We start from the raw sequence: 24446 nt of genomic DNA, 5'->3' as shown, positions 1-24446 counted from the left end.
CGTTCCTCTTCAAATAACTTAGCCCATGCTTTGTGGGTCTCCTTGATTATCTCATTTACTCTACCTAACATAAGATTGGTTATTCTATGTTTCCTATTAAAGATTTTCTTATCTGCAACCTCAAGTGTCATATCCATTTCCTCTGGTGCAATAGAAACACAAACAAATAACAACTCTTGTATTTTAATATGATTGTCGTCTTGCATTCTTGATAGTCTCCTAGCATCTAACATATCATACAATTCTATCAGTATTTGGTTTTCAATTTCTATCAAGGCTTTCTTATAAATATCCAAATATAACAATATTGCTTCCTCTATCTCTCTTTGTTCATCATCCTCTAAAATTTCATAATAAAACTGTATATTCTTTAACATACTATCTTTAGTAATCTCATCAATTAATTCTGCACAAGTTTTTGGTGGAATGATAGTTACACTACTAGATTCAATTGCTAGATCAATGTCATCCTTCTTCTTCCTTCTTCCAGTACTAGATGGAGCTAAAGGTGTTACTTTTGGAGCTTTCTTCTATGTTGGTAACTTGAATGTAACTTTCCTAACCGGTTGCTTTTAGCCGCTAGCTTGGTTTCTTCTATTTCCTTCCTGATAACTCTTTTGAATGTCAAGGGTGTGTCATCCTCAGATTCAGAATTTGCTGCAATAGGCTCAATGAATAATTCTAGTTCTTTCCTCTTCCTACCTTTCTTTGGGACAACATCAATCAATGCTTTTATGTCCTATGAAATCTTTTCTACAAATTTTCTTGCCTTTCCTTCCTGGTTCTCTCTCTTCTTCCAATTGAACTTGGTTTTAACCTCTTGAGTCTTCTTAGCAGTACCACAGGGCTTCTCAGCTTCATCAATAAGTGCATCAATCAACATCTTTGCATAAGCATCAAGGATCTGTGCATCAACTTCATAGCCCATCTCCTCAATCTAGATCTTCTGGGGTTTGACCATTTCCATGAGCATTTCATCTTTCTTCACCATGAAGCATATGTCGAATGAGTATTTCTCAACAATGTTCTTAGGAACCCTTTCTCTATATTTCATAGCCTTCTGGAATGCCTTAAAATATCCCCATACTTTTTCATCTCTTTGACTGCCTAATGTAGCAATTGTCTATTTCAGTTCCCTCCCTACCGAGATATCAAATGCCCATTGCCTCTTCCCAAAACCGGGAGTCTCATTCATGAAAAATAGCATTAAACAAAAAATTAGGTTACCATACTGTAAAGTCCCTTTCTTTTCTCCTTTAATCTTTCCTTGGTTTATCAACAAGTCATCCAACATCCAACCACATAGATCCAATTTATCATTTTCTCTCATCATCATATAAGTTGTGTAAATGCAAGAGATAGAAACATAATTATGTCAATTTGATTGAGTTACCTTGTAACCGATGACCATGCTACCGAATTTGATGTCTATGTCGGTGATAGTGTTGATTCTCATAGTTCGCCTATCAGATGTTGTGCCAGTGATCTTGTTGACATGATCATTACAAACCTTCTTATCCTGACGTTGCCCAACTTGTGATCGCCCTGATGCCCTCCTTTGTTATCTTATATGGTCTATCTAGCTAGATAAACTCTCCATGCACTTGACTCAAAACATACCTAATGATTTCATCTTCGAATTTCAGAATGTCCAGAATGTCGATAAACCTTAAATCTTCAATGTGTTTATACTCGGGCTTAACCTTTCCAGAATCTCCCATTAGCTCACCCATGTACATGCTCTTGATATCAGATGTTTCCAAAACCTCAATGTGATAATGGATGTAGGCTCTTATATCTTCAACACACATAACTCCTTCTGGGACATGAGAAAAAGCGCCAACTGAATCATCCAGGGTAGCCACATGCGGATACCGCTTGAAAGTCAGCCTGGGATGGTCCTTGACCTCAACTATAGTTGGATTTGCAACAAAGATAGGTACAGATTATGATCCCACTTTGATGATTAAAGATAAATACCTCTGAATCGCTTCCAATGAAAACCTTAAATACCTCTCTCAATCATTGGTGAAATCACTTAAGAAGATATCTGATCGCACAAAATCACCTTTAATCACTCTGAATTACTCTTAATCACTCTTAATTGCTTTTGAATGCAAGGTGATCAATAATGAAGGAGATTCAACCTTTTATCCTCCAAGAAAAGAAAAAACCTAATCTTTCATTGAAATCAATGACTTTCGGTGAGAGATACCAGATCTTGATAAAACATCTTCCAAAACCTCTTCTCGGGGCATATGTAATATCTTCATGAATTTGCCTACCCCTAAGGCATCTGCCTCAGTTATCAGATGATATTCTTGTTGGTGCAGGAACAACCTCCTCTGTCGGATAAGTAACCGGTGCATTCCCATCTGCAAATTGTTCTTCAGTCATCCTGACCCATCTCTGGGTATAATCTTGTCAGATTTCATTAACCTTTTCTTTCCCTTTCTCATTTGATCCTCCCTTACCAACCGATGGATTTTTGCTTCTACAAAACTTAGCAATATGTCCAACCTCATTACTTGCATAACATGTAACATTGTTCTTTTGAATTGCTTTTCTAAAACTGGTATAATTGCTTGACCTACACTGATTAGCCATATGTCCAAATTTTCCACATGCATAATATTTTACATTCATTTTGCAATCTTCTATCTTATGACCATACTTATTGCATTTAGAGCATTGACCAAGAGCAAAATCAAGGTTCTGATTTGCTCCGTTTCTACATTGCCTAGCCATGTGACCAAATTTATTGCAAACAAAACATCTATCATTAAATTTATAAGCATCAAATTGTCTTATCGGTGCCTTATGGTTTTTATCTTCATTTGCAGTACCGAAACTCTGTCCTTGTTCAAATCCAAGTCCACTGGAATCTCCATTTTATCTTTGTGTCTTCAATAACTCATCTAGTTGTGTTGAACTAATCTTGATTTTTTCTTTATAATCACTTGCAATAGTCAGATCTTCTCTCAGAATTATCATTTGTCTCTCAAGCTCTTGTTCATTACTCTAGGATTGTACTAAATCAGTTCCCAACATATCATTCTCATGAACCAACGTACCACATTCTTTAAATTTGTTTTTCAGAGATACAACAAGATTTTCTTGCTTTTTCTTCTGGTCCTCAATCTCTTTAGACATTCTCATAGTTATAGCTTGCATTTGATTTTTCATAACCATGTTTTCCTGACTCAGCTTTTGACATTGTTCCTTAAGTGCATCTTTCTATTCATCATTCTGATTTTGCAAAAGTTCTTTCCTCCTTTCTTGAACAGATGACAACCTCTCCTATAGGACAAGAATGAATTCCATAGCAGAATTCAATTCATCTTGTAGCTTTAAGTTCTTCATCCTTTCAGCATCATAATCTTCAAGTGCCATCTCAAGTTGCTTTTCCAAACCCATATCCATGGATTTTGGATTCAGGATCTCCCTCAAGTTGTTCAACTTCCTTTGAGGCACAAGGCTATGATACCAATTGTTGGAATCCAATAACACTGAGAGGGGGGGTGAATCAGTGTTATACTGGAATTATCAATTTTATCCTTCTTAAAACATACATACACCAATCGGTCTACCGTTACATACGAAATTGAAAGAAGTAAAACAACAATTAAGCCAATCACATAAATGAACACCATAACACACATAATTATACATGGAAAAAACACAAAGAGGAAAAACCACAGTGGGATTTGTGACCCACAATATCAATCCACTGGCCATATGAAGAGATATTACAAAATATAGGGGCCTGCACTTGCAGGAAGGCTTACAGCCTAGAGCACACTGCTCAATCACAAAAGGAGCCTCACTAACTACATACAAATCCAGACTGATGCACTGCGAAATAGGGGGAAGATTAGACTAGAACCTGTGGTGGAATAACACACAAAAAACCAAGAAACTGTTAATGTTAATCAACCAAAAACTAATCTAAGCAGGCATATCAAAAGAGACACCAAAAAACATGAAAGAATATTTAACTAAGAAAGTAAATATAATGAGACATCTCCAAATGCCTCCTAACATTCTCTTAGCTCCTTCTCCTTTGTTCCTCTCCTCTCCAAGTTCCAAACTAGTGTAGCTCTCAACAGCTTTTTGCACTATGGATGCTTATGGAGGTTCAAGATTGAAATGTTTACTCTAAAATGCTATGCAAATGTGAATAAAAGCTAATATTAGATGCTATGATGCTAAAATGATTTATTTTAGGCCAAAATAACAAGATATTAGTGATTTTATGTTAAATGCTTTCTAAAATTCTCTATAACTTAGATGCATACAAGTTTTCAGATTTATGACTATGAATGTTAAATGATTGAGGCTTTGAAAATGAGGAATGTGAGCTCTATTTATAGGTAAAATGGAGCAATGGATGGTTGAGATTGAGTAATCTCAACAAGGGTCAAGATTGAATGATATTCAATCTATGTGATGGCTTTCAACCCAATCCCAGGATGACAAGTGTCAATGTGAGATAGGCTGAGAGGAGAGGGAATAAGCATTAAATGTTTGACATGACTTGAGAGTTAACTTGGGAGTTAAGGTCAAGGTTAGGTTCAATGAATAAATTATTTATTCAAAGAATAAAGCTTTTATCCAATGGATAAACTCTTGTGCAAAGGCAAAAGGGATAACCATGGTCAAAGCAATAAATGCTTGAGGAGACACATGAGTGCAAGTTGAATTAACCATAAATGGTTATGTAAGAGCCATTAGTGGTCATGTAAGAGCCATTAGTGGTTTTGGAACTTATAATGCCTTATGTCGGCTTACAAAGATAATTACAATATCAAAATACATGTCGGCTAGATAACATAAACATATGAATATCAAAACAAATTGTCGATGTTGGATCCAAAAGATGTCGGCCTCCAATACTGATAACCTTATTCTAAACCATGTCGGCCTACATTGTCAGTAACAAAAGAAATCCTTCCATTCTATTGGTGCTAGTGTTGGTGAAGTATTTTCTAGTGAAGTGGATGTCGGTACACAATTAACCCAGAACATGAAGCCGGAACAAGATATAATGTTGCCATCAATGACAACATAGTGAAACCAACCAATTGAGTGCCAATTGCCAACAACTTTATTATTTTATGAATTATATTTCACATGTTAATAGTGTATGAGGATAAAATAGTAGAGTGATTATCTGATCTTGTGATTAATATTTCCATTTATGTGTGGGATGTATGATATTTGTTGGGATGTCCCTTTTTAATGTTGATTAGATGTTATTGGTAATACCTATTGGTCATTTGGTGGAATTGATTATGTGTTGCATTGATGTTTTGTCATTCATGTCAACACTAGTTGTTTAGATGCTTTACTGACACCCTTCTGGTCCCAGTAGGATGAGTTGTTTCTGGTAACTTGGATCGGGCATGATCCGGTAGGCTCCAGTATAATCTAGTGATGGAATTGGCTTGTTCATGATACTTATACTCATATTTGGTCAATTGGTTTTGGTCTAGAGATTGGATGCTGGTTCTGGCAAGGGTTTCACCGGAAGAGCTTTTAGTGGAGATCTTTGATGAATTGCATAAGTGGTGTTAATGCATCTTCTGATGGAGTTTTAGGATGTTGTTGGTGATCATGTTCAAGACTTGGCATTTGGAGATCATTCTTGAAGCGTGTGGACCTATACTTGGTCTCGATTGATCTAGGTCATGGACCGACTTTAATGTAATGTGTGGATAGGACCTATTGATGTATTTCCAGGATGTCTTATGTGTTGATATTATTTATTTTTTTGGTCTAAGGCTGACATGGTGTGTAATTATGTAATCAGTTTACTATCTAGTGGCCAACCTGATTGTTTATGGTCGAGGGTTTGTATATATAGATGTAAGATCTCATTGTAGATCATCATGGTTAATGTAAGAGGCCATGGTCAAGGAATGTAATGTGTGAATAATGTAATATCATTCAGGAAGAGGAGTTGGTTGATCATTGGGTTTATGTAAGAGGATTTAGTCCTCTAGTATTGAGCTTAACCAAAACTGTACTCAAGCTTAGGAGATGCTATCTTTTGGAGTTCAACATTTATCTAGATTGTATTCTGGATTTATATGTAGTCAGTGAGGCTCCTTTTGTGATGAGCAGTGTGCTCTAGGTTGTTGGCCTTCGTGAAAGTGCAAGCCCCTTCATTGTATTTCACATACTTACTGCAAAAGTATTAGCTGACTGTGGGTAGGCTTGCCACCGTGGTTTTTCTCTTTATCGGGTTTTCCATGTACACATCTTGGTGTTGTGTGGATGGATTTTATTCTGTGATTATTGTTTATGCTTAATTGGATTAACTGCTATTCCGTTATTATTCTTTTGGGTTTTGGTATTTAATTTTTAATTGTTGAATGTTCTTGTAATCTATGACAATTGATTCATCTCTTGGTTTTCTGGTTATTTGAATTGTCTAACAATTGGTATTAGAGCTTTGGTCCTCTCTGCAGAAAGCTTAACCGCTTGAGGAAGATCCTATGGCGACTAACAGTGAAAGTTCATCCAATTATTTTGGAGCTATCTTTTGAAGGGATATTCCAATGCTTGATGAAACAAATTACATAGTATGGAAGATTTATATGGAGACTCATCTGAGATGTCTTGTCAAGGAGATTTGGGAGATCACACATAATGGTGTCACACCCTATAATCCGGGATCTTTCAATCCTTCTCTGACAAACCTAGACAAGGAGCTTAAGAATGATTGTAGAGAAAGAGAAGCCCTCTTGTGTGCACTTTTTGATTAACAAATAATGGGATTAACAAACAAATCATCTAGAAAGGCTATATGGGATAAGTTGGAGACTCTTAATGAAGGTGACCCTATAGTGAAGATTGTTAAACTTGATGGTTACTTGATTGATTTGTGAATTTGGTTTAATAAATTAATTAAAATAAATTGAATAATTTATTTAAATAATAGGAGAATGTTTGAAGATGAATTAATTAAATATTAATTTAATTAACTGATGGTTAGTGGTTTTTAATCAAATAAATATGAAATATTCATTTAATTAAAATGGACAGATTTATGTGACTACATTTGCCCCTCTTTGAGATGGTGTGGTTTATCGCGTCGTTTCAAAGAAAGAGAAATAGGTGTGAAGAAAATATGCCCCCTCGAGAGATGGGCCGAAGAATTTCGAAAAATCGAACGATCTCTCGAAAAAGAATGAAAATTGGCAGGGTGATAGAAGAGAAGAAGTTAGTCATGCTAGTGAAAAATAGAAGAAATCGGAGATAAAATGGAGAAATGGGAGGCCCGAGAAGTTCACGGGGACCACGGCGGTGAGCGGGGAAAAATTAGGGGTACGGCGAAGGGTTTATATGGGGAGAAAGGAGTGAAAATAGGCTCATTTGCATCCGCGACCATAGTGGAAGTATAGCTCTGATAGTGACTTTTTGGAAGAGCAAGGAGCAGTCAGGATGTCGGTACCCATAGTAGAGCATCGATTAGAGCAAGTCCGACGATTCCAAGGGCTAGATGATTATGGACCAACGGTATGTGAATTTGAGTTTTTTAATTTTACACATTTTTGATGTATTTTTAGCTAGGTCCAAGTTGAGTCGAGACAATAGCGCTGAAACTGTGTTTTGGCGCTTTTATCAATTTAATTAGCGCTTTTGTGCCACAATGGCGCTATTGTGTCGTAGTTTGAGAGATTTTACAAATAGTAGCACTATTGTATAGCTGTTTGAGCACTATTGGTTGTTCAATGCTATTGAGTAGTTGATTGAGTGCTAGTTGTGTTAAGTAGTGCTTTTGCATAGCTAATGGAGCACTTTTGTGGTTTGAGGGTTTTTGCATAGTTTATTAAGCGCTTTTGTTAGGGTAGTGGTGCTATTGTTAGTATATAGCGCTTTTGTGTGCAAAATAGCACTTTTGTGTAGAATAATAGATGCCCTAGTGTTTGAATAAATAATCTTCGAATGTCAATGATGGATGGATGGAGATGTGAAGTGAGAGTTGTTTTGAACCATAGCAGCCCTGATGAGACTTAGGTCATTAGGATAAATGTCTGTTGAAGTCTAGGTGTGTCATGATTGCTTACCTGTTTAGACTCGAAGATACTTGGTCAAAGTATCTGTTGATAGTATAGGTTTAAACTTAAGAAAGTTTGAAACAAAACAACTGATAATGATGGTTGATTGCACTTGTGTAGGAGGATATGTGAGTCTTACAGTTGCGCGAGAGACATCCCACCACACAGGGGCTATGTGATCGGTTGACAGAGGTCGAGATGGATTGCATTGCAGTGACTGGGTTGTACGATGTGATGCATATGCCCGTGATTCAGATGAATCACGATTTGATTACAGCATTGGCAGAGCGCTGGCATAGTGAGACCTGCATGTTTCACTTGGCACAATGGGAGATGACTGTGACACTGGAGGATGTATGGCACATCTTGCATATTTCCATTCGAGGTGAGCTGGTGACATGTGATAGAGCATGGGGGACCCTATCGGTGCAGAGATTTTTTGATGAGGATGTTTATATTGATGATGGTTCAATAGCTTGGGAGGATATTGTTGCATTGTATGAACCATTAGCAGTTTTGTCAGGGATCGTGGGGGGACTACTATGCCTAGATCATCGATCACATGGACTTGCAGTTAGTTGGGGGTAGGTGATTGAGCATATGATGATAGAGGGGACCCAATTTACCTAGGGACCATGCGTGTTAGCGCACTTATATTAGGAGCTGCATGAGGTAGTATACTAAGGGAGGGGTTCTCTGGCAGTGGGAGTCACACTGCTACATATTTGGGCATGGGAGCACCTACCAGTTACCCGACTAGTTAGTCTGAGATTTTGAGTAGTCGACCAGCCATATATGTATATGTATAGCGATATGATGAATCAGCCGCACCTCGGGAAGTTAGAGTGGTGGCGGCGGGCACTGGATGATCTGGATGCAATGATGTGGAGACCCTATATTGAGTGTGAGCCCTGGGAGGATGATGCGGAGGCATTGCTGTATGTATTTATGACCTGATTCCTCATTGGGAGGACATCCTACCATGTGGAGAGACAGTTGCCTGGTAGAGTTTTGAGACCGTTTGGACAGCAGCAGGGGCTGCCTAGGGGATCGGGGGAGTATGTCAGGGTGGTATGGGAGAGGTATGCATGGGGGCCAGTACTACCTTATGATCAGGCTCTAGCAGAGTTTTGAATGCTACAGGTGAGACCATGGGATATATGGCTGAGGATGGTAGATGCAGGGGTGGTGAAGGAGTATACGTAGTATATGGTGGCTCATCTGATTCCTTGGATATCAGATCCGACAGAGCCGATTCTAGATTTTGAGGAGAGGGGACGGAGATGGAGGAGGAGAGGAGGTCGAGGACCTATAGTAGATGGAGGAGGGAGAGGGGATGGTGGAGGTGGAGGAGGTGGTGATGGAGGTGGTGGTGATGGAGGAGGAGGAGGGTGGGATGGTGGAGGTGGTGTATTCAGAGGTGGAGGTGGGGGTGGTGGTCAGGTTCAGTGGAGAGGGAGAGGCAGTTTGCCATTATGGATATCTCAGGGACCTCTGATGCAGGGAGGAGTTAGATTGGGTGGGAGAGGTATGGGAGAGAGGGAGGTACCAATGGATAGAGGGGAGGGAGCCACTAGAGAGGGAGTTATGGGTGAGCCACCTATGGATACAAGGGAGGGAGCCACTAGAGATCCTCGAGACCATATGATAATATAGTTGCAGACTTGACTTATAGCAGCTGAGACACAGGTGGAGGATCTGGAAGCAGAGGTTACAACTAGAGATGTGCACCTATTTGCATGAGAGTCAGAACTGACTGTAGTGCTACGGGAGAGGGATGGTGGGGTGGAGGGAGTGATTCAGTTGCAGGAGAGAGCGCAGGCCTTGGAGGGAGTACCAGGACAGGGTTCAGCTGTGGAGGATTTGGTGAGGGAGGTTTGATGAGCATAGGCTGAGATAGAGTATTGGTGGGGTTTATATGAGCAAGTGGTGCTAGCTAGTCAACGAGCACTGAGCTATTCATAGATGCGGCAGGCCAGATCAGAGTGGTCTCAAAGGATGCAGAGCAGTGGGGGTGTGATGGGTCCTCTACGGAGAGATAGGTTAGGTGGCGCAGGAGCTAGTGGTGGTTTGATGGGGCCTCCACAGAGAGATAGATCGGATGGTGCAGGGACTAGTGGGGGAGCAGGTGGTGATGATGGTGCAGCATCTGGTCAGAGTGGCATCTGAGAGAGCATTTTGCATGCATGTATTTATATTGTCATTTTGGACTATGTCTTGGATGGCTCTTGGTAGCCGATTTTGTAGACTTCATTATACTCTAATTCATGAGATGATATATATGAGGAGATACCATAGTTTTATGATGATATGCATTTTGATATGTATGGAGTTTATGCTTTAGATGGATACTTGTACTTTTCTATATATATGTGTCTATGAGATTCCTATATGCATGTTTTATGATGATTTATTCTTACATGATGTCTATATGCATTGTTGTATGATGTTGGATGCTAACATGTGGATGTAGGTTGATATATGTGTGCTTTTGATGTTTTGGGATAAAATGTCGGATGTATGCAATGCTATGATATTTATGTATGCATAAGAAAATGATGATTTGTGATGGTATAGATAGTAGTTTGTACTTTATATTTACACAATGATGGGAGAATGATATGTAATGATGTTAATGCAATGCTTTGGAATGAATGATTGATTTATGTATATGCATCTAGATGGTTTAAAAATGAATGTATATGTGGGTAAAAAAAATGTAAAGTACAAATGTTTAAATGATGATCTCTAAATGAATGCCTATGTAAAATGGTTAAATGTCAAAATGGGATAAAAAAAGATAATGTGATGATAATGCAACTCACGAATAACTGCATCTGAATGCAATTAAGAGGGATAATGAATGCAATCTAATGAATCCTAAGTGAGATAAAAATGAGTATAAGAATATACTAAAATGGATGAATGAATGCACTTGAACTAATGGATAGATAAATGAATGTATGCAACTATGGAAACCTAAACAAATGTATGATACATAAGTGTGGAAATGATGATAAATGATGATCACTAACAGATGTTAAAAATGAATGTATAGTAATGAGTAATCATGGTAGGAAATGCAAATAAGGACAATTATTTATGCAAGTAAATCTAAATGTCATGAGTGTAATAATGAAATGATATAATGATACTAATGCAAGTAAATGAGAATGAACTAAATGTGGTAAGTGCAACTAAATGATATTAAATGCATGCTAATGAATGGCTAAAGAATAATGCAAATGCAACTAAAATGTAATGAAATGATGATGCGATGATGAATGCAAGGTTGTTTAGACTTTGCATGATGCACTTGATGATGTATCAAAGTACTCTGTCGCGATTGTATCCAAAACCAGCTCAATTTTCGCATAACTGCTCATATTTGATGTTGTTCACACTTGCATGCAAAATCATGAATATGAATAAGTAAATGGATGGATGGTATGCAATGGAATGAAATATAAACAGATGAGATGAAATGATGATCCATAGTGCTTTATTTTTCATCATCGAGGTTTAAAATGTTGTAAGAAAATACAAGCATCTTGACATAATGATTCACGATGACCTGAGTATTCCGTACATGGATTTTGATATAGCAAGTTAATACAAACAACTTGATATAATGGGTCAAGTTGACCTGAGTATTGCTTGCAAAAAAGACAAGGATCATCTCCTTTCATGCATGACTTGGATCATCCTCCTTGATCTTGGGCTAATCAGATCCTGAGACAAGTTCATACTGTAATAAGAGATAAAAACCTTTATCCAATTTGGATGAGGTAGGAGGAACCAAAGAAAGAGCATTGGACCAGTAAGCAAACAGTATATATAAAGAATAAAGAATATGGATCCTTGATAATGGTTCATGCTCATATGGTCGAGGTATACGTTGTAGTCAGCAAGCCGTAGTGATCTATGACAGTATTTTGCCTATGATCACGTAGCTTAGTGAACTTCCCATGTAGACACCATTATTACATGCCCTAGAACTTCATTGGAATAATGCACCAAAGATACACAAACAATGTTGTAGGAACCTGATATAGATAAATGAACGAATAACCGACAAATCAACCAAGTATTTGATAGCTTAAAATAGAATTTTCTTGTCAAAGAAAATGTCATCTTGTCTTTGTTTTGGTAAGGAAGGATGCATCCTTGTTGAAGACAGTTTGAGTGTTGATGTTGATTGTTTGGTCGATTTGAGAAGTGATCATCGTGCGAGTATTTTTCAATGCTTGTTTGGTATCTGCTCAGATGAGTATGTACAATGTGTTGCCATGTTTTTTATTGATTTTCGATGTTTTTTGATGTTTTTGGATTTTATGATTTTTTTGAATGTTTTTGGTATTTTGTGAGATATTTTTGAATGTTTTTGGTATTTTGTGAGATATTTTTGAATGTTTTTGGTATTTTGTGAGATAGTTTGGAATGTTTTTGGTATTTTGTGAGATAGTTTTGAAATGAAAAACACAGTGAATCACAAAATAATATAGAATCCACTTCCATCAAATAGGTTAAGGGTATTGCCCCCAGTTTTAGGCATGACTCTGAAAAAATGGGATGCAAGACACATAAAGTACTATCTTGGATTGCAGATCAATAAGAAGCCATGGTTTGGACTGATGGATGTGTGTATGAAATAAATGTGATCGCAACAAACCTGAAAGACAATGGAGTCATAGCCTTTACGAGTGGCACCTGTTTGCCAGGTTTTCACCATCGTACTTACCCAAGGTGCCACCGGAGTGGTTGTTCACCGTTTGGATGCATAATTTTTCTTTACTATTTTGATATTTTTGTATTTTCTTCAGGTCATTTATTTGAATGTTTTTGGTGTTTTTGTCGGTATGTATGGGAGCTTGATGCTCTATGCAGCTTATGTATAAAATCATTTGAGGTGCATGCTGTTGATTAGATCTGCTAGCGATTCTCCTTCTGAAGTAGCCAACTGATATGCCCCAGACCCTAACGGTTCTCCTTCTGAAGTAGCCAACCGATATGCCCTGGACCCAAATATAGCAGTGATAACATATGGACCCAACCAATTTGATTCAAACTTTCCTTGATGTTCACAATTTGGTTGGTTACGAGGATTCTCTCGAAGAAAAAGATCACCTACCTCGAATGTACAAGGTCTAACCTGATGATTATAGCTTCTGCTCATGTGTTGCTGATAGGCCTTGAGGTGATTGTGTGCAGCTTGTCACTTCTCATCAAGTAGCTCTAATTCCTGAAGACGTGATACTCTGTATGCCTCATCATCAATGAGATTGTACAAGGAAACCCATAATGATGGTATCTTGACTTCAATAGGTAAGATAGCTTTTGCGCCATAGACTAGTGAGTAGGGAGTTGCTCCTGTAGGGGTTTGAATGCTAGTTCAATATGCCAATAGTGCTGGATTGAATTGGACGTGCCAATCATGATCAGCATCATTGACTATCTTCTTGAGGATTCTTAATTTATTTTTATTTGATGCTTCAGCCTGACCAATGCCTTGTGGGTAATAGGGCGTGGAAAAGCGGTGTTGGATGTGAAATTTCTCATAGAGTTCACAGACATCTTGATTCTTGAAAGGAAGACCATTATCTGTGATGATGGACATGGGTACACCATACCAGCAGATGATGTAATTGAGGATGAATGAGGCAATCTACTTGCCGGTGACTTGGGTAAGTGTAACAACTTCAATCCACTTTGTGAAGTATCCAGTGGCAGTAATAATGAATTTGTGGTCGTTGGATGAAGATGGATGGATTTTACCCACAAGGTCAAGGCCCCATTGACAAAAAGGCCATGGTGTTGTGATTGGTTGTAATTCCTGTGCTGGTACATGTATCAGGTCTCCATGAACTTGACATTTCTTGCACTTTCTAACAAAGTAGTAAGAGTCATTTTCCATAGATGGCCAATAGTATCCAGTGCGTAGGAGTTTCTTGGCTAGTGACGGACTGCTTGCATGAGTTCCACAAATTCCTTCATGTACCTCTTCCAAGGCCTTTGTTATCTCATCCTATTCCAGACATCGAAGGAGAGTACCATCAAGACTGCATCAGTATAGGGTTTCAGCAATAATGGTATATTGAGCGGTTTGGTGAATGAAGGTTTTACGTTGGTTATTCGATTGGTTAGGAAGAAGTGTATGATCACAGAGGTAGGTATAGAACTCACTATACCATAGGGATTTGGAACTGACAAGGTGACATATCATCTCAGATTCAGGGATATCATAAGCGGGGATCCAAATTTGTTCTACCAAGAACTTGTAGCATGTTGAATTCTGTGGAAGATCTAGGAGAGATGCAATGGTAGCCATAACATCAGCAACTTGATTCTAATCTCTAGGTATCTTCTCAAAGGTGATAGTAGTAAATGATTCTTTTAATTTGTCCACCATTTGTTTGTATGGCATGAGTTTGTCATCTTTAGTCTGATATTCATCAATTGCTTGTCGAATGACCAGTTGGGAGTCACCATATACTTGTAGTTCTTGTAACTTCCATTGTATGGCTAGCCTGAGTCCTGTGATCAAGGCCTCATACTCTAATATGTTGTTGGTGCATGGAAATGTGAGCCTGTAAGACTTTGGGATGCTGTCACCTTGAGGTGTGATAAACTGAATGCCTACCCCTGAGCCATGCCTAGTGTATGAACCATCAAAGTATAGTTTTCATGGTTGTGTTGTTGTGATCATGAATATCTCTTCATCTGGAAAATTGGAAATGAGAGGATGATCACCTATGAGGGGAGCATCGACCAACTGATCTGCAATAACTTGTCCTTTGATAGCTTTACAATCCACATACTCGATGTCAAATTCACTTAGAATCATCACCCATTTGGCCAAGCGACCTATCAATGCTTCTTTACTAAGTAAGTACTTGAGTGGATCAATCTTTGCAATTAGCTGTACTTTGTGTGTTAATAGATAGTGCCTCAGTTTAGTGGCTGCCAAGATTACTGCTAGGCAAGCTCGCTCAATAGGTGTGTAATTGAGTTCATAGCCAACCAGTGTGCGAGAGATGTAGTAAACAGCAAACTCTTTCCCTTTTGCATTGTGTTGTGCCAGTAGCACTCCCAATGCTGTATTTGTTGTTGATATATAGAGTAGTAAAGGCTTACTCAGATCTGGTGGGATCAGCAATGGTGTATTCATGAGATAGTCTTTAAGCATCTGGAATGCTTGCTGGCTTCTGGTATCCCATTGAAATCAGATATTCTTATGTGTAACAGGTGTGTAAAGGGGTGACACTTATCTGCCAGTTGTGCAATGAATCTTCGGATTGATTGAAGCCGCCCTTGTAGTGTCCTTAGCTGGCTGATGTTCTTTGGAGGTGGCATGTCCATGATTGCTTTGACCTTTGTTGGATCGACCTCAATACCTTTGCTTGAGATGATGTATCCTAGAAGCTTCCCTGAGGTTACTCCAAAGACACACTTCTTTGGGTTGAGCCGAACATGATATTGTTCCAGTCTGTCAAAGATTTTTGCCAATATGTATAGATGACCTTCTCTTGTGAGTGATTTTGTTAGTAAGTCATCAACATAATCTTCCATTATGGTATGCATCATGTCATGGAAGATGGTGGTCATTTCTTGTTGATAGGTCGCTCCTGCATTCTTGAGACTGAAAGGCATTACATTCCAGTAGTATGTTCCCCATGGACATGTGAAGGTTGTCTTATGTTGATCTTCTGGTGCAATATTTATCTGATTGTATCCTGAAAAACCATCCATGAGTGAAAGCATGGCATGTCTTGCTGTTTGGTCTACTATTATGTCATTGTTTGGTAGGGGGAAGTCATCTTTAGGACATGCTTTGTTTGGATCTCTGAAGTCAATACAGATACGGATGCCCCCATTTGGTTTTCCGACAGGCACAATATTGGATATCCAATCTGCATAATCAATTGGTCTAATAAAACCAACATCTAGGAGTTTCTTGAGTTCTGCTTTGACTAATACCGCAATCTAAGGATGCATCTTGCGAAGCTTCTGCTTGACAGGTTTGGCTCCTTCTGCTACAGTGAGGTGATGCATGACTAAATTAGGATCAAGCCCAGGCATGTCTATATATGACCATGCAAAGTTGATCTGACACTTCTGGAAGAACTCTAAAAAATTAGGTTGTTCCTCTAGAGTTAGAAGAGATGCCAGACGTATGTGGTGAGGTGTTTCAGGAGTCCCCACATTGTATTCTTTTGTTTCTTTGATGAGAATTGTTGATCATTCCTATTGTGTAGTAGCAGGGAGAATGTCAAACCTTTCGTCCTCCGGCGCCTCAGAGAGGTTTTCACTATTGGATATGCTCTTTCTTTTTACTTTTGTTGGATCAAACAGTGCCACAGTGTGGTTTTCAATGGAAGATCCACGTTTTATTGTTATATTTTTGCAGCTGAAAGGTTTGGCATTTGCCCCAAAGTATGTTGTGCTATTAAGTTCAATGGTGAATCCAGCTTTGTGATCCCCACTTGGTATCTTATCCCGTAGTTCCAAAAAGTCAATGACTACCTCATCATTTTGGAAATGGTCAAGACATGGGGGATTAGGTTGGTTCCATTCGATGAGTTCTAGATGGATAATGGGCATTACCTCATCGATAAGGTTAAGTTCGTTAGATGTGTCAGTGAGGGTTAAGACGTTGTGGTGAAGGTCATTGATGGTACTCTCCCTATCAGAATCAGGTATAGGATGGGACGTAGGGTCTGTGGAAGATGTTTCCAACTCAAGAACCCAAGAGGTCTTTATCTGTGCTTCTCCATAAACAGGGATGTCTTTGCGGGGTGGAGGTAGTGATGTGTCTTCCTCATTCGAAGTATCAAGCTAAACGAAATCAAATTCCCATTCATGTGAGTCAGTCTTTGAGTCACTTTCTAGTATCTGATTACTATACCATACTGGGATGTCTTTTGAGTTAAAGGATCCAAGTGTGACTGGTTTTGTAGATGAAATGATTGGTGTTGCAGGAAGGATTGTGGGGATCAATAAATCTGATACGGGGAGTATCGGTAGTGTTGACTCTGTTGCTTCTATTGGAACTATTGGTGTCATAGATACTATTGTGGGTTCTGATATAGTTGTTGTTGCTAATGGTGCTATTGATGTTATTGTTGTTACCAATGGGATCGCTGGTTTGATTGGTGGGATGGGTATTGTAGATGGTTGTGTTGGGATTTTTAGCCTCGATGGAGTAGTTTCCATGGCATTTGATGTTGCTTTTATAATCAAAAGTGACCTCTTTGTAATAGGCTGATATAGTGGTTGGCTAGATTTTCCTTTGAATCTGAGCTTAGGAAGGATCTCCTTTTGAAAGCCTAGTCCTATATTATCCTTGGGCTTTAATTCTGGCTGCAACGGTTCATGTCTTCCTTGTTTGCAAGGTCCCAAAGCACTCTAACCATCATAACCCATTCTTTGCATAATGAGAAGGCCTTTTCCATACTGATCTGTGGGAAGCTTAGCTTGTGGAGTATTCGTGGTGATGGGATCTTTATAGATCCATTCTGCTAAGTCCTCATCTCTGGTTTCTTCTTCTTGACTCTTTCCAAGGATGAAAGGTGTCAAAGGACATGCTGGCTTGATCAGTGGTTGTTGAAGTAATTGTTGAGGTTTACCATGTATCCTAGGAGAAGCAGGCATTTGTCCCACACAAAAGAGTTGGCTCAAATTGTATTCCCCAGGACCTTCCTCTACTATTTTCATCTTAAGCTTTTCTTTCTTGGGTATAGTGGTGTTTGAACTAGAAAGAGAGGTTGGACTTACGTATGATGTGAAGGAGATGGCTTCTCTATTGTTAGGAATGGTAATCTCTGGTTGATGACTTATATTATGACAATATGCAAAGGGGTTTGCATCACCCAAGATTGTGATCTCTACACCATTATGTAGGAACTTGATGCACTAATGGTAGGTGGATGGAATGGCTTGCATGGCGTGTATCCAAGGTCTTCCTAACAATAGATTGTATGGTAGAGGAAGGTCTAGAAATTGATAGATAATGTGTTTCACCATAGGGCCCACTCAGATTGGTAGCACCACAACTCCTTTGGATGAACGCTCGGCATCATCATAGGCTTTGATTGTGATCTTCTTGTGGGGATCCACCAATTCTATTACATATCCCAAAGCTGTGACTAATTGTAGAGTACAGATATTCAGGCCTGCTCCATTGTCGATCAAGACTTGCTTGATCCTATGATGGTTGATAAACCCTTCAATATGGAGTGAGGCATTATGAGGTTGCTCGAAGGAGGAGTTGTCACTTTCTAAGAAAGTGAGACAGGGTGAGGATCTTAGATTTCTGACCATGGCTTGGAATTGATCTGTATTTAGGTTTGCAGGGACTGACGCCTCTTGGAGAGCTTGATCCAAGATTGTTTTATGGGATGGAGATAGGTGCAATAGCTCTAAGAAAGATATCAATGTAGGTGTTTTGTCTAACTATTCCACAAGGTTATACTACTTTGGGATAGATGGGGTGCCTTGTGGAGCTACTTTTATGGTAATCTTGTTTCGACATGTAACAACATTGCAAGTGGAGTTGGGATTTTTGATGGTTATAGTTGCAATCTGTTCACTGGCATCGTATAGGGGGTTCACAATATAATTATATGTGGTTTGCGTATAATTGGTGGTATCTGTGTTTCTCCCTGAAGTGGAAGGACCCCTTTGATATTGTGATGGAAGTGGATTTTTAAACCTAAGATGATCATTGTTTGTTGTCTTTGGGTCATGTCCTTCAAACTCGATTTCACCTTGGTCGATAAGATCCTCAATAAGATCTTTTAATCTGTGATGATTGCCTTGTCTTATGTCCTTTCCCTTGATGGAAATCACAATATTCAATATCCCTCCACCATGAAGGTTTGACTTGAGGTTCATAATTTGATGTTTTGGGTAAGGTTACCAGATTTTGAGAAACCAGTTGACGTAACACTGTTTCGATGGATTCCCCTAAGGGAGTGTATGTTCGCTTTGGTTTTTGTTGACATTGTCTGGGTTCATCTTGAGATGTGATGTGGCCTTTATTTGGAGGAGCAACTATGTTAGTCTGAGGTGGGGGATTCTGTCCTGCAAATCAAACTATAGGTTGTGTACTTTTGATAGTTCTTACATCTACAACCCCGTCGTTAACGACATTTTTGTTCTTGTTCCAGAATCTTGGTTTGTCACTATTGAAGCGTGGGCGAGGGTTGTCCTTTGGCTCATTATATATCTTGATAAGCCCTTTTTTGATGAGATCCTGCTCACATTTTAAGCCTTTGGTGATCATGTCATTGAAAGAGTCCGTGTCTTTTACATCTAGGTGAAATTCCATTTCGTCATTTAAGTTGGAAATAAATATTTCCACTAGTTCTTGTTCAGGTAACTGAAGAGAACATCTGCTAGACATTTGACACCATCATTGTAGAAAGACTGAAAATAACTCACCCGATTTTTGTTTAGTGTTACATAGATCAGCCATGGTGATATCACATTCAATGTTGTGTGAGTAATGTATCAAGAATTTCTAGACTAACTCTTCAAATGTCCTAATGCCACCTAGTAATCAGGAAAACCATGATGTGGTTGTTCCTCCCAAGCTTTGGGGAAAAAGGTAGATGAGGTACGTATCTTCATATGCCACTTCGAGGCAAGCTGAATGGAATTCTCTAACATGATCATGAGGATCTCCTTTTCCTCTATACTTTTCGAATTTGGGTGTTTCAAACCCTCGTGGAAAAGGTGGCATATGAAGATTCCTATCAAAGGGATAGGGACAAATGTCATTGAGTGAAAATTGATTTGTTTTTACACCACTATGAAGTTGTTGGGTGAGATTTTTGACTTGTTGCCGCAACATGTTTATTTCATTTGGAGAAGGAGGAGGAGCGGGATTACCTTGATGAAAGTTCTATCTAATGTGTTCTCAATCTCTTTCATCCTCATTATGACTTTGGCATTCTGATGCTTGTCTTATTTGTGCAAGATCAAAGTCAGAGGGGAGTTTGGCTCCTTCTTGAGCAAGTTTTAAAAAATGAGCATCAACATTACTCTTGAGTATCTCATCAAAAATCCTATTAAAGAGAGGGTCGTGTTGCACCCTTTCTATTGCCGCAGGAGTAGGAGTGCCTAGATTTTCATCATTTACATTTCCTCCAAGGGCTTCTTGGAACTCATTGATATTCTCTTCCTCTTCTTCTTCAATTTCTTGTTGTCTAGATCGTGATCTAGTATGAGCCATTTTGTTTATAAGTTTTTGTTGAAGTTGGGTGAAAATGATGATGAGTTATTGATGAAAATGAGAGATTTATGGTTGGTGTGGTGTGTTGTATATGGATCTCTAGCACTTTAGAGGTAGATGTGACCAAAGTTTTCTTCTTGAATTGCTTGTTTGTTTCTAATAAGGTTTGATGTGATAAGGTTTAGAGGAATTTGAGATGTGTTACAGACTCAACTACCTAGTAATGAGAGGATTCACTCATAGACTAGTTTTAATCTACATAGAAATGTCTCTTAGGACAAGTGTATCCTAGATGTAGAGACACTCTAAAAAGTGATGTTTTGCATTTGATTCAAGCAATGTCGAAATAGAACTTAAGATAAAAAAAACCTTTTGATGTTTTGAGAGTTGGAATGGATTTGATGAGATATGGATATGGATATGATAATGGATGAGATGTTTAACTTCAATAAAAGCTTTGTGTTATATATGGGACAAATTCTTCCTCTTCTCTTTCGGGAGTTGGTGGTTCTTCCTGAGCTAAGTTATATGTGATGCAAATGTCTGGAAAGAAGTTAGGATTGATCTTGCCTCTATTTTTGTGATAACTCAAAGCTCGATATTGCATAAAACCTTGGTGGTTTAATGACTCTTGATCAAATTCGTTTGATTTTCCTTGAAGATAAAGACACATGTGACATAAGAAGGCTCTATGAGAGACAAAGATTTGTCTATTGAGATAGAAGAATTTCCTCCTTTTGATAAGAGCCTTTGAGCTCAATGGTCTTCTCTTCAAGTTGATGTGTTGATGAAGATTCTTCTTTCTCAAGATGTGAAGAATGGTCATATAATTTGATACTTTTCTTCTGCTCTTTGTTTTTGATCTTTTGGTTTTTGAAAAATGTTTGTGTTGGATGAATACTTGTTTTGAATTTTGGATTTTATGATGTTTTTTTTTACAAGAAAACAAAGCAAGCACACAAACACATGAATGTTGCTTCAAAAGGAACAAATAAGTATGGGTCTAGATCAACCCAATCCTTGGACTTTTTATGACCCTTTCCTTTAAGTTTATTTTTAGGTGTTTTCCAAAGCCTGAAGTCGGCTCAATTTGCACTGGTCTTGACTCAAAAATGAAAACACTTCAAACACTCTTTATCCCTCAGGTCAAATAGCCAGTTGCGATAAATTCAACACACATCTTGATATTTCTTCAACTTTGGTACTACATACCTTATGAATCCTGTCATGGCAAGTAAGGATGTGATATACTAAGTCTTGCACGAGCATAAAAAATAGATGATCCCTATGATGGGGGAATCATCACTTTCATCAAGCCACAAGTGACTTTTCAAAAAGCTATGTTTCTACTCAAGGAAATATGTACGGTGAGTATCTTGGAAGCAAAACCATCTATGCTCTTGCACTAAATTGTATCACAAATATCTTCAATCAATAGAATGGGTGGGCTACTATTTAAAGGTGTTTAGTAATGTTCGATGTTTTTGGACATAAGTTCATTCTGTAGTGAATCACTTAAGAGCCTTGTAACTTGTGGTGGGGCCCATTTGTCCTTTCAGCAAGTTACACTATAGGAATAACTATACCCAAGGCTACAACTTTCACTCACACCTCATTTCTATAGTGACTCGAAGGATTTACTGCACGAGGTCGTTCCCAAGAGTGATGTGTCTCTTGGCAGGCCTCTCTTAAAAAGATAAAACTTGAGTGTTACTAACACTTTTCTCTTGCACCTAGGACCACGAAAGCCAAGGGAGAGGATAGTGTGTGTTAGAACTAGGACCACTCGACCAACTCCTTTGTACAAGTGTGCCAAACACAAAATACACTTGTTCTTTTTAACTTGTCATTGCAATGATGTTTTATCTATTTGGAGATGTTGCTCCAACAACCATGATGTTCTTTTTAACTTCAAAAGAAATGTGTTTGAGTAAACTAGAATTTGAAATCTTGGTCAACTGAAATAAGAGCACACATGCATGAAGTAAATCATTTTTTGCAAAATAAGACAAGTTGATTGTTCTTTTTACTTGCACCAAAATTTGAAGTGTTGATTGTGAGTTTTGCTTAAGTTTGATGCAATAAAAGGAAAGTTGTTTTTGTCTTGTTTTAAACACCAAAAAGAGAGTGTATCCTAACTTGCAAGAAATGAATTTGTTTTTGTTCAATTTTAGAGCACCAAAACAAATTTTGTCCTAACTTGCTAAAAATGAAATGTTTGTTTTTGTTCGATTTTAAAGCACCAAATGCAAAATTTTCACCTTTTAAACAATAAAAGAAGTTAGTTTAGACCTGCACAAGAAACGAATAGTTAGTAAAATCCAAACATATGGAGGGATTCCACAAGCCTAAGAAAAATTACTTTTTCGATTACATGGTCTTTTTTACAACGTTTTGTTACAATAGCGCTACTCTGTGTGCAAACAGAAGCGCTATTTAACACAAACACGCTAATATGAAGACAAAAGCACTAAAGTAAAACTTTGACAACAAATACAAAAGCACCAAAACATATTCAAATGCGCTACTTAAACCACAAAAACACTAAATAATGGTCAATGGCACCAAATTTGAGACAATAGCGCTAGAATGTCCAATTGCAATAGCGCTACAACGCGATCAAAAGCGCTAAAGCGCGACCTGTGTGTCAAGCTCAACATTCAAACAAGTTAGTTGTGTTAAAAAAATTGTTTTTAGGTGTTTGGATTCACGTCGGGTTCACCAAATGATGCACTGCGAAATGGGGGAAGATTAGACTAGAACCTGTGGTGGAATAACACACAAAAAACCAAGAAACTATTAATGTTAATCAACCAAAAACTGATCTAAGCAGGCATATCAAAAGAGACACCAAAAACATGAAAGAATATTTAACTAAGAAAGTAAATATAATGAGAAATCTCCAAATGCCTCCTAACATGCTCTTAGCTCCTTCTCCTTTGTTCCTCTCCTCTCCAAGTTCCAAACTAGTGTAGCTCTCAACAGCTTTTTGCACTATGGATGCTTATGGAGGTTCAAGATTGAAATGTTTACTCTAAAATGCTATGGAAATGTGAATAAAAGCTAATATTAGATGCTATGATGCTAAATTGATTTATTTTAGGCCAAAATAGCAAGATATTAGTGATTTTATGCTAAATGCTCTCTAAAATTCTCTATAACTTAGATGCATACAAGTTTTCAGGATTATGACTATGAATGCTAAATGCTTGAGGCTTTGAAAATGAGGAATGTGAGATCTATTTATAGGTAAAATGGAGCAATGGATGGTTGAGATTGAGTAATCTCAACAAAGGTCAGGATTGAATGATATTCAATCCATGTGATAGCTTTCAACCCAATCCCAGGATAAAAAAGTGTCAAGGTGAGATAGGTTGAGAGAAGAGGGAATAAGCATTAAATATTTGACATGACCTAAGAGTTAACTTGGGAGTTAAGGTCAAGATTAGGTTGAATGAATAAATTCTTTATTCAAAGAATAAAACTTTTATCCAATGAATAAACTCTTGTGCAAAGGCAAAAGGGATAACCATGGTCAAAGTAATAAATGCTTGAGGAGACACATGAGTGCAAGTTGAATTAACCATAAATGGTTATGTAAGAGCCATTAATGGTCATGTAAGAGCCATTAGTGGTTTTGGAAGACTTTAGAGGTTAGATTGTTGAACACACAAAGCATTAAATGCTTTTCAAAGACTTTGAAGTCTTTGAGAAGTGACTCCAAGTTGCTTAGGAATGTGACAATAATTAGGGGATGGATTAGGTTAATTAGGAAGGGTTTAGAAGAATCTAGAAGGGGGTTAGGTTTGCAAGTAGATTTGGTGGGTGAGGGAAAATATGATTTTTAATTAAAATAAAATTAATTTATTTCAATAAATGTGTGCAAGTTGCATTTGTAGGAAAATGCAAGTGGGGGGATAAATGATTTAAATAAATATTTTATTTAATTTATTTAAAAGAGAAAAAGGGGATTAAATGAAATAAATATGATTTATTCATTTAATTGATTTGTGAACTTGGTTTAATGAATTAATTAAAATAAATTGAATAATTTATTTAATTAATAGGAGAATGTTTGAAGATGAATTAATTAAATATTAATTTAATTAACTGATGGGTAGTGGGTTTTTAATCAAATAAATACA

The sequence above is a fragment of the Cryptomeria japonica genome, chromosome 4, assembly GCF_030272615.1.
Source record: "Cryptomeria japonica chromosome 4, Sugi_1.0, whole genome shotgun sequence".
Classification (NCBI taxonomy): Eukaryota; Viridiplantae; Streptophyta; class Pinopsida; order Cupressales; family Cupressaceae; genus Cryptomeria; species Cryptomeria japonica.
Note: the sequence above shows the minus strand (reverse complement) of the source record.